Source organism: Notamacropus eugenii, chromosome 3, assembly GCF_028372415.1.
Source record: "Notamacropus eugenii isolate mMacEug1 chromosome 3, mMacEug1.pri_v2, whole genome shotgun sequence".
NCBI classification, from domain to species: Eukaryota; Metazoa; Chordata; class Mammalia; order Diprotodontia; family Macropodidae; genus Notamacropus; species Notamacropus eugenii.
In genome coordinates this window covers 470,226,495-470,238,677 of record NC_092874.1, presented here as the reverse complement: position 1 = coordinate 470,238,677, position 12,183 = coordinate 470,226,495, and the positions used below count along the sequence as shown (strand labels likewise).

General features: G+C 41.1%; 1 protein-coding gene across 6 annotated transcripts in view; it reads left to right on the top strand.

Moving 5' to 3' along the window:
- Positions 1-12,183, top strand: part of BBS9 (Bardet-Biedl syndrome 9) — a 655,958-nt gene that overhangs the window by 67,714 nt on the left and 576,061 nt on the right. The window lies entirely within an intron of this gene.

Sequence of the window (12,183 nt, the reverse complement as noted above, 5' to 3'; positions counted from 1 at the left end):
CTCACTCTATCCTTTGCACTCCATTTAGTCTGCATTCCAACCCAGGAGGACTGGCCTCCACCCCTGTTCTCATCTTGGCCTTTCCACTTTCTTTTTGTCCGTATGTCTTGCCTGGAAGGGACTCTTTCCCGCGCCCTCCAAATCTTAATCTGTTGGGCTTTTTCCTCCCATGCTGCTTCCACCATGAAATCTCCTGTGTCTGCTTTTCCCTCTCCATTTTTCTCCTACTCATTTTCCTGCCCGTCTCCTGTGCTCTGGTAATGTTCTGCCTGTGTTGGGGGTTCTTCCCCAACCCCTAGTAAATTGTAAATGCCTTGGAAAACAATGTTCTTTCTGTCTGCTGTGAGCCTCCCTTTCTCGATTCCTTTCACATGACTCTCCTTTATGGGTTCCACTCATTCTGGCCGACTCCTCTGCAGTTTAATGACCACCTGTAAATGGGCAAATGGCTGAGCTTCCTGTCCTGTAAAATGATGGCTCTTGTGCTTGATGTGGCTCCTGTGAGCCCATCTTCAGGCTGGACCTAGATGTATTCCCTGCCTGACTTCTGCCTCCCAGAATCCCTTGCTCCCTTTCAGGCTTATCTCAAGCAGCACCTCCAACAGGAAGCCTTATTTGATTTGATTTAGTGTTCACTCAGCTCTTCAGACTGAGTCATACTTACTTTTCTGTCTAAATGTGGCAGTTCCCCGGGACTCTGTAAGTACCTTGAGGGAAGGAACAGCTCCCATGTCACCATGTTCAGTCAGCTGCACATCAAAGGAGCAATCTGTGGGCCAAGTTCCCACTACTCTAGCCTGCACATTCGGGTCTTAGTGCACCTTTGTTGAACTTGATCCCATCTACTTTATGGAATTGTTGGGAGATTACTGTGTTAGAAACCAAGCTCAGACAAACAGACTTGTTCTACTTGTATGTAACCAATAATGGAAAGAGTCCATGTGTTGCTTTTATGCCCGATCCTCTTAAGGGCCACCATCTCTCAGAGTTCTGTCACAGCCATCCTTCTGCTCCCAGTCGTAGCAAACACAATGCATTTTCAAGTTAAGATCATGGCCGAGCTAAATGATAGAATATTGCAAATTTTCTACAAGACAAAGTTAAAATTATGTGGGAGAAAATTGAACAGAATGCTTTTGGAATCTTCAGAAATTCCTCTCTTCCCTGTAGACAACATCCAGCTGTTGTTCGTGTGTTTTCTCAAAGTCGGAGAAGGACCAAGTTTGCAATTTGACAATTACATGTGGAGCTGTGATGAATCACATTTGAATTTTTTGCTTGTAATTTTACTAAGTGTGTATGTAATAGAGTTCCTAAATGCTCTCTTCTCCCTACAAACAAAACACAACAAAGCACAGCACAGCAACCCAATGTGTCATCTTTATGCCAAGATAGAAACATTTACTGTGGAAACCTGTTAATACATTATTAAAAAGTTTGTTTCTCTGGAGTATGTTTTCACTTGGTACCAGAAAATGGGACTTACCCTTTAACGTTCCCTTCTGGGACTCTCTCCAGTTTCTTCTGTATTTGTTTCTTTTCTATGTAGTTGTCTACTTGTTATCTCCCGTTAGACTGTAAGTTGCCTGAGAGTCAGAGTTCTGTTTGTGTCTTTCTGTTTCTAGTTTTTAGCACAATGGCAGGCACATAGTAGGAAGTTAATAAAGGCTGTTTTATCAAGCATATTTATCTGAACTTTTTTTTAAAGATATTTTTCCTTGTTTTTCAAAATGAAAGCTATTAATTCCCTGTTTTATGTAGTCTTGTGGGGATCAATCTTTATTTAATTGGTTTGCACCTTCTAGCCATTATTTAGAGTACTGGAGACAGTTTTCTCATCTGTAGAATGGGGATAACAATTGCACCTACCTCTTGGGGTTGTTGTGAGGTTTAGGTGAGAGGTTAGCACAGGGCCTGGCACACAGTAAGTGCTATTACAAATGTTAGGATTATTGTCGTTATTAGTCTTTTCTCTTTCATTGTAGTCAGGAAAAGATAGTAACACGTCCTTCTTTGAATAATGGTCCAAGTTCCTTGGTTTTCTTTACTCTTTCTTCCCTTTGCCAACATCAGTGAGGTGCTATTTTTGAGGCGTGGTCAAGTATGTGTCATCTCTCACTGCCAGAGTTGTCACCTTCCCCGTCCTTTCTCAGTGCCATTTCCTTTCTTGAACCTCCTGCCCACCCTGCAGTGTACTGCTTATGTTCTAGATCCAGACGGCTTGTCTGGCTTATTCCCCCTCCCCAAAGGCCTTAGCTTAGCCTGGCCTTCCAGTAAGAGCATGCTGAAGTAACAGGAGTACATGAGTGGTGGACTGAGCCATGATCTCAGGTGTCCAAAGACCCAGGCTTGAGCTCCTGCCCCACCTTGTGTGACCTCAGACAAATCAGTCCCTGAGCTGTAGTTTTCTCATCCATCCGATGGGGGTCATGATGCTCAGCAAGTTATTGTGAGCTTCAAACCCTTGTGGGTTCTGTAGGTGAGCCAGTCCATGGTGGGTTCCATGAAGCCTTTTCCTCCTGGTTCTCTTTTCTCCTGACTTCCATGGCACAGAGACTCTGTTGAGCCTCTCTGGGCACTCATCAGCAGTTCTCAGTGCGTTTCCTTAGGGAGCCAGACCTACACACACATACCACCTGTTCTAGCTGGGACTCCATTTGTAATGTCCTGGGACATCATTTTCTGGATTATTAAACACTGTCCTTCCCACGCCATAGTCCAACCAGACCCACCTCCTTTTGTGCCTAGGATCTACCTCTACTTCACCTTGATATCTGAGGATCCTTAGATAATGACAGAACTCAGCATGGGGATCGCCTCTCACAGGAGCCTTTCCTAAGGCCCCCAGCCACTGAATTGTCTTGTAGTTTCTTCATATCTAATTTGTGTTTAGTAGTAACTGACCTGGAAGGACAGGGTTGGGGCATTTTGCCTGGGATTCCTAGGGCTGGGCATATACTGGGGACTTAATCAATGCTTGTTGATGGGTTGCTGCATTAAGGTCAGAACTTTGTTCCTGAGACCTCTGTATCTGCTAGAACTTCGTCACCTGGCACTAAGATGCCAGAATTGCTCTACGTGGATTTGATGCCCCGGCTGGACCTAAGCTGAAGGCATTCCTGCCTTTGCTTCTTAATCATCCCCTCTGAGGACTTGTACCCACAGGCTTTCAGTAGATCTGAGATTGCCTAGGAATTTGCCATAGCACAACACCAGGTGAGGCACTGCAAACCTTGGCTCCTACCCACGAAAGACACATTGACGGAGGAGTCCTGCATATTTCTGCATTTGCTCTTTCTTCTTTGTACTCTTTTCTCCCCATAATTCAGTTAGATTTGGTTCTGTGGTCTTCACCTTGCATCAGCTCATGCAGCTCTTCCTGTCCTTCTCCATATTCCTCATGCTTGTTGTTTCTTAGAGCACAACAAAGTCTCCTTACATTCGGACACCAGAGTTCCTTTAACCATTCCCAGACCAGGGGGTTTCCAGCTCCTTGCTACCACAAAGTATGGCTGTCAGTGTTGTGACGCTTTGGTGTTGTTGGGAACCTCTCTTTTTGTCAGTCACCTCCCAAGAGGAGGAAGATTTTCACTTGTTATTTTCACAGTCTTCTGGTGAAGTGAGCTGAGTGTGGGAGTAAGAATCCTGAAACCAGCCTCTGCAGAATACACGTCAGGGGGCCTGTCCTGAATGAGCAGGAGGCCAGTGCACGCGCCAGCCACCAGCTTCTTCTCAGTGAGGGGGACTGACACCACTCCGTAGAGTCCTTTCATCTGTTCATTTCTGAAGGCACGTTGTTCAAACAGGAAAATCTCCAAAGCCTTTCAGGACTGATTAACCTGTTGGCTGGGAGAATATTTTCTGTTTCTTCTTTTTTCTATCCTACCAGTCTATTGAACAGATGCAGCAAGAAGAGACTCCAGTAGTCTGCCACAGATTTGGTTAAAAAAAAAAGTCCCATTTGGGAATATGAAAAAAAATAAGAAGAGGGTCCATATCAAGATGGGCATCCCGTCCTTGTTTTACTTCCTTCTGGTAGGCTTGTTGGGGCGGTGGGCAGACCCTCATGGGCTAGGCCACTTCTCTGTGGCCAGAGGACTCTCTCAGATGCAGCTCCTGAGTCCCAGGCCATGAGACGCTTGGGTGCAGGCCTTGTATCCCCCTGACCCAGCGCAGTATCTGGTACTTCCTGGTTGCATCCCTGAAGAGAGGGCTTTCCTGGGCTATCAGAATCTCAGATCTTGTGCGTCTGAGAATGAACAATACCGTGAAATGGAAGAGAGGCCTAATCTGTTTAGTGTTCCTGGCCTCAATTTCTCTGTCCTAGAAGAGGATACAAGGACCAGTTTTAAAAAACAAAGGAACAGCTGAAGTCCATACAACATGTTAAGCTTTGAATAAAAAACAAAACAAAACATCTATTAGGCACTTACTGTGTACCAGATCTGCATCATTTTGGCACCTCAGAGTGCCAGAATTGCAGTCCTCATTTCAGAGTGACCTGTCCAAGGTCACACAGTGTCAGAACTGGAAGTCAATCCCACATCGACCCATCTTCCCCCTCTTCAGTCTCCCTTCCTGCCAATAGTGACTGACTCGGGTTGTCATGCTCATGTCTGTACTGCGTGTCTTAGTGTCAGTGAATGTGCCCAGCACATTGGACATCTCCCAGTCCCCCCTGCTATCTGCTCCTCCAGCACCTTTTGCCTTATTCCTGTTGTTTTCAGTGAGGGTTACCCTTAACATGAGTCACTAAGCTCAGTGCCTCACATGTAGTAGATACTCCACACTATTTGTGGATTTATTTCAGTAGATAACTAAGCTGTTTCACTTACCAGTTGGAAGCCCTTGACAGACTTGAGAGAATTTGCTTGTTTACTTAGGGGTTGGGGGAAAAAGGCATCTTATATGAAGAATTTTTCTTTGACTGTAGGAGCGTCTTTTAACCAAGGGATTTTGGCTAAGATCAAATTACAATAATGGCACTTTTTTTTAATAGATGAAAACATCTCTCCTTTGACTAATAGAAAAATTGAAAAAAGAGATATGCTGTGACAGTATTCTGATTATCTTGTAAACGTGGAATCCCAAGACTTGAAAACTTAAACTTGAGTATTTCTTCTGCCCTTGAAGTATGAAAATTCTCTTACGAATTTGGCACCTTCATTTCCTCAGTTACTCTGCTTTGGAAATTCTCTTTCCCCTTTGTCTCTTTCCTCTCCCCCATTCCCCTATCTAATTGGTTGCCATTCCTGTCATTTCTCACTTCCCAACATCTCCCCCTTCTCTCCAGTCCTGTGGCTTCCTCCTGGCTTCCTCCTGCCTGGACTAGTGCCCTGCCTTCTAATTGAGATATGTTACCCATCCTCCACACAGCTGCTGGAGTCAAGCACAGCTCCCACCTCTTCCTCTGCTGAGAGATCCTCAATGGCTCCTTACTACTTTTAGGATAAAATGCCCCCCTTCTCAGGGGGCATTTCGAGTCCCCCACAATCTGGCTGCATTTTGCCTTTTTTTCATACTCCCCCCCATCAAGACATTTGTGTCCCAGCCAAACTAGATGATCCCTTCTCATCTAAAGGTGACATATGTCCTCTTCCACTTCTGTGGAAGTTCTTCTAGTTCTGTCATAGCTAGAATACGCTCTCTCCTGATTACTGCTGTATTCCGCATGTTCCTGGCTGATCCTCTTCTCTCTCATGTCAAGTACTTGTAGAGTTTTTGCTCCTGCGTCTTTTTTTTTTTTTTTAAATTTTTTTATTTTTTTAATGTTTAACAATCACTGCCATACAATTGCGATTTTATCCCTCCCCACCCACCCCCCACTACCTCCCTCCCTCCCCACGACTGCATACAATTCTGTATAGATTCTACATATACTTTCCTATTGAGTATATTTTCACTATAGTCATGCTATTTAGTCAGACTAAGATAAATGAAAGAATCCGTATAACAAATCAGAACATGATACACAAACAGATACACATACACAAACATGATCTGCTACATTATGTGAGTGACTTCCATATTTCTCTCTCTGAGTGTGGAAGGCATTTTGCCTTGAGGTCCACCATTGGGATTTTTTTTTTTTTTTTCAGGAGTTCTTGTGTTATTACAAAAATCTAAGTCTACCAGAAAAAACTCTCACACACTGTGGTTGTTGCTGTGCATAAAGTTCTCCTGGTTCTGCTCCTTTCACTCAGCATCAGGTCATATAAGTCCTTCCAGGCCTCTCTGAAGTCTTCTTGTTCATCATTTCTTATGGCACAATAGTACTCCATTACATTCATATACCATAATTTATTCAGCCATTCCCCAATTGATGGACATCCCCTTGACTTCCAGTTTTTGGCAACTACATAGAGTGCTGCTATAAATATTTTTGTACATGTGGGACCCTTTCCCATTTTTATGATCTCTTGGGGATATAGTCCTAGTAGCGATATTGCTGGGTCAAAGGGTATGCACATTTTTGTAGCCCTTTGGGCATAGTTCCAAATTGCTCTCCAGAATGGTTGGATGCGCTCACAGCTCCACCAACAATGAATTAGTGTTCCAACTCTCCCACATCCTCTCCAGCATTTATCATTTTCTTGTTCTGTCATGTTTGCCAATCTTATAGGTGTGGTGTGGTACCTCAGAGTTGTTTTGATTTGCATCTCTCTAACCAATAGTGATTTAGAGCATTTTTTCATATGATTATAGATAGCTTTAATTTCTTCCTCTGAAAATTGCCTGTTCATATCCTTTGACCATTTATCAATTGGGGAATGACTTGTATGATTATACATTTGGGTCAGTTCTCTATATATTCTAGAAATGAGGCCTTTATCCCCGAGCTTAGCTGTAAAAATTTTTTCCCAATTTACTACATCCCTCCGGATTTTGGTTGCATTGGGTTTGGTTGTGCAAAAACTTCTCAGTTTAATGTACTCAAAGTTATCCATTTTGCATTTCATAATGCAATCTATCTCTCCTTTAGTAAAGAATTCTTCCCTTCTCCATAGATCTGATAAATACACTATTCCTTGCTTCTCCAGTTTATTCATGGTATCAATCTTTATACCTAAATCATGTACCCATTTGGACTTTATTCTTGTGTACGGTGTCAGGTATGGGTCTATGCCTAATTTCCGCCACACTGTTATCCAGTTTTCCCAGCAATTTTTGTCAAACAATGAGTTCTTATCCCAGAAGCTGGGGTCCTTGGGTTTATCAAACAGAAGGTTGCTATATTCCTTGCCTACTGCATCTTGAGTGCCAAGTCTATTCCACTTGTCTACCTCTCTGTTTCTTAGCCAATACCAAGTGGTTTTGATAATTGCTGCTTTATAGTACAGTTTAAGGTCTGGTAGCGCTAGGCCACCTTCCCAAGCATTTCTTTTCATTAGTCCCTTTGATATTCTGGACCTTTTGTTTTTCCAAATGAATTTTGATATTATTTTATCCAGCTCTAGAAAGTAATTGTCTGATAGTTTAATTGGTATGGCACTAAATAAGTATATTAATTTGGGTAGAATTGTCATTTTTATTATATTAGCACGGCCTACCCATGAGCAACTAATGTTTTTCCACTTACTTAAATCTGACTTTATTTGTGCAAAAAGTGTCTTGTAATTGTGTTCATATAGTCCCTGGGTTTGTTTTGGCAGGTAGACTCCTAAGTATTTTATACTGTCTACCCTAACTTTAAATGGGATTTCTCTTTCTATCTCTTGCTGTTGAACTTTGTTGCTAATATATAGGAATGCAGAGGATTTGTGTGGGTTTATTTTGTACCCTGCAACTTTGCCAAAGTTGTTTATTAATTCAAGTAATTTTTTACTTGAATCTCTGGGATTCTCTAGGTAAATCATCATATCATCTGCAAAGAGTGATAACTTAGTTTCTTCTTTGGCTGTTCTAATTCCTTGAATATCTTTATCTTGTCTAATTGCTACAGCTAACATTTCTAGTACCATATTGAATAATAGTGGTGATAATGGACAACCTTGTTTCACCCCTGATCTTATTGGGAATGCATCTAGCTTATCCCCATTGCATATAATGCTTGCTGAAGGTTTTAGATAGATACTGCTTATTATTTTATGGAAAGTTCCCTTTATTCCTACGTTCTCCAATGTTTTTAGTAGGAATGGATGTTGTATTTTGTCAAAAGCTTTTTCTGCATCTATTGAGATAATCATGTGGTTTTTGTTAGCTTTGTTGTTGATGTGATCGATAATGCTAATAGTTTTCCTAATATTGAACCAGCCCTGTAGTCCTGGTATGAATCCTACCTGATCATAATGTATTAATCTCGTGATAAGACGTTGTATTCGTTTTGCTAAAATCTTATTTAAAATTTTTGCATCTATATTCATTAGGGAAATTGGTCTATAATTTTCTTTCTCTGTTTTGTCTCTTCCTGGTTTGGGTATCAAAACCATATTTGTATCATAGAAAGAATTTGGGAGGACTCCTTCTTCCCCAATTTTCAAGAATAGTGTATGTAGTATTGGAATTAACTGTTCTTTAAATGTTTGATAGAATTCACTTGTGAATCCATCTGGCCCTGGAGATTTTTTCCTAGGGAGTTCATTGATGGCTTGTTCAATTTCTTTTTCTGAGATGGGGTTGTTTAAGTATTCAACTTCCTCTTCTGTTAATCTGGGCAATTTGTATTTTTTAAAATATTCATCCATCTCGTTTAGATTGTTGAATTTGTGGGCATAAAGTTGGGCAAAGTAGTTTCTAATTATTGTTTTAATTTCCTCCTCATTGGAGGTGAGTTCACCCCTTTCATTTTTAATGTTAGTAATTTGGTTTTCTTCTTTCTTTTTTTTGATCAGATTAACCAAAGGTTTATCAATTTTATTAGTTTTTTCATAAAACCAACTATTGGTTTTATTTATTAATTCAATAGTTTTCTTAATTTCAATTTTATTAATCTCTCCTTTGGTTTTCAGTATTTCTAATTTGGTATTTACTTGGGGATTTTCAATTTGTTCTTTTTCTAGCTTTTTCAACTGCAAGCCTAAGTCATTGATCTCCTCTTTCTCTATTTTATTTATGTAAGCATTCAGAGATATAAAACTTCCCCTAATAACTGCTTTTGCAGTGTCCCATAAGTTTTGGTACGTTGTCTCACTATTGTCATTCTCTTGAATGAAGTTGTTGATTGTTTCTATGATTTCTTCTTTAACCCAACCCTTCTTTAGAATTAGATTATTTAGTTTCCAATTGATTTTTGGTTTCTCTTTCCATGGCCTTTTATTACATGTAATTTTTAATGCATTATGATCTGAAAAGGATGCATTGATTATCTCTACCTTTCTGCACTGGATTGTGAGATTTTTATGTCCTAGTACATGGTCAATTTTTGTAAATGTTCCATGTACCGCTGAGAAAAAGGTATATTCCTTTCTATTCCCATTTAATTTTCTCCAAAGATCTATCATATCTACCTTATCCAGAGTTTTATTTACCTCCTTAACCTCTTTCTTGTTTATTTTAAGGTTGGATTTATCGAGTTCAGAGAGGGGGAGGTTGAGGTCCCCCACTAGTATAGTTTTGCTATCAATTTCTTCCTTCAACTCCCCCAACCTCTCCTCTAAGAATCTGGATGCTATACCACTTGGAGCATACATGTTTAGTAATGATATTGCTTCATTGTCTATGGTGCCTTTTAGTAGGATATAGTTTCCATCCTTATCCCTTTTGATTAGATCTATTTCTGCTTTTGCTTTGTCTGAGATTAGGATTGCTACTCCTGCCTTTCTTACATGAGCTGAAGCACAATATATTCTGCTCCATCCTTTGACCTTTATCCTATGTGTATCCCCCCGTTTCAAATGTGTTTCTTGTAAGCAGCATATTGTTGGATTACGGCTTTTAATCCATTCTGCTATCCGTCTCCGTTTTATGGGAGAGTTCATTCCATTCACATTCACAGTTATGATTACAATCTGTGTATTTCCCTCCAACCTCTTTCCCACCATTTGTGCTTTTAGCTCTCCCGTCTCCCTTCCCCTCCTCAATAGTATTCACTTTTCTCCCCCTCCTCCTGCAGCCTTCCCCTCCTTCTTTTAGCCCCCCTCCCTTTTACTCCCCTTTACTCTTATTGCTTCTTTCCTCCCTTTTAGCCACCCTCCCCTTTCTTCCCCCTTCCCCTCCTACTACCTATAGAGCTAGTTAGGATTATCTGCTTAAGGTTATTGTTCCCTCCTTTGAACAAATCAGATGAGAGTACCTCTCAAACAATGCTCATCTCCCTCCCCTCCTTCCCTCTACTATGGTTTTGTACTTCTTCCTGTGATATAATTTGCCATTTTCTGCTTCCCCCTTTCCACACCTCCTATTACATTCCCTTCTCATACTTAAATCATATTTTTGCCATGACATCATTTACTTTATGCCCGTTCCCTCTACATATATCCCTTTTATCATAATAGCTGCACAGTTCTCAAGATTAACAGGTATCATCTTCCCTTACAGGGAGGTAAACAGTTTGCCCTAATTGAGTAGCAAGTTTTTGTTTTTGTTTTTTCCCCTCTGTTTACCTTTTTATGATTCTCTGGAGACCTGCATTTGAAGATCAAATTGTCTATTGAGTTCTGGTGTTTTGGTCAGGAAGCTCTGGAAATCCCTTATTTCGTTGAATGACTTTCTCCTTGCCTGAAATGTTATGCTGAACTTTGCTGGGTAGTTGATCCTTGGTTGAAGTCCCAACTCCTTTGCCTTACGGAATATTGGGTTCCAATTCTTTCGATCTTTTAATGTAGAAGCTGCAAGGTCCTGTGTGATCCTGACTGTGTGACCTTGATATTTAAATTGTTTCTTTCTGGCTGCTTGTAGTATTTTCTCCTTCACTTGATAGCTCTGGAATTTGGCAACTATATTTCTTGGGGTTTTGAGTTTGGGATCCCTTTCCGGTGGGGAACGGTGGATTCTTTCGATGACTATTTTGCCCTCTGAGTCTAGTACTTCTGGGCAGTTTTCCTTGATGATTTCCTGGAAGATATTGTCCAGACTCTTTTCTTCATCATGGGTTTCTGGCAGGCCAATAATTCTTAGATTTTCTCTCCTGGATCTATTTTCCAGGTCAGTTGTTTTTCCAATTAAATATTTTAGATTTTCTTCTATCTTTTCATTCTTTAGATTTTGTTTGACTGATTCTTGTTGCCTCATTGAGTCATTAGTTTCTACTTGCCCAATTCTAATCTTGATCGTAGTGTTTTCTTCAGTTAGCTTTCACATCTCCTTTTCCATCTGGCCAATTTTTCCCTTTAAGGAGCTATTTTCTCCATTTAATTTTTGTACTTCTTTTTCCATTCGACCAATTTTCCCAGTTAGGTTTTGGGTTTCCTTTTCCATCTGATCAATTTTCCCTATTAGGTTTTGAGTTTCCTTTTCCGTTTGATTAACTCTTCCTTTTAGGGAATTATTCTCTCCAGTTAATTTTTGAACTTCCTTTTCCATTTCTTCAATTTTCTTTTTCAGAGTGATGTTCTCATCAGTGAATTCTTTTTTTATGGTTTTAAAATCATTGGCCAGTTTTTCTTTTATATCCTTCTTCAGACGTTCCAGGTAATCTAGTTGTGCTTGCGAGAAATTCATAGTCCCATCTGAGGTTTCAGGTGGAAGTACAGTCTCAGCTCTGACCTCTTTGGTGTTTGTGTTTTGGTCCTTATCCCCATAGAAAGATTCTATGGTTTTTTCACTTTTCGTCTGCTTTTTCCGATTCATGATGTTGGCTGAGTGTTGCAGCTTTTGGTTCTTTCAGTCAGAAGATACAGATCTTTTAAGTTGAGTTGATGTGTGTCTAGGCTAAAAGCAGGCTTTTGTTGTTGTTGTTGTTGTTTCCCAGATCAACCCTGGGGTTGCTTGATAGGTGTGTGGGAGGTGTGGTCTGGTCTCAGGCTATCTCCTCAGCTGGCCTGAGGCAAAGGCAAGGTCCGGGGATGGTGATCCCAGCTTCCCTATTGTCTTCCCTTTCCCCTGGAGGGCTGGGGCACGCCTAGAGGCTAATGCGTGTTCCCGAGCCCGTCTCCCGGGCTGAGGCTTGCTTGGGTCTCAGTGCGAATTTTTCTCTGCCCTGGGTCGTCTGTCCCTCCAGATAGCCTCCACCACGGTAGGAAGAATCCCCCTTTGCCACCTCTCCAGCCTCTGGTGTTATGAGACCACCCGCCCCCTTCTGCTGCT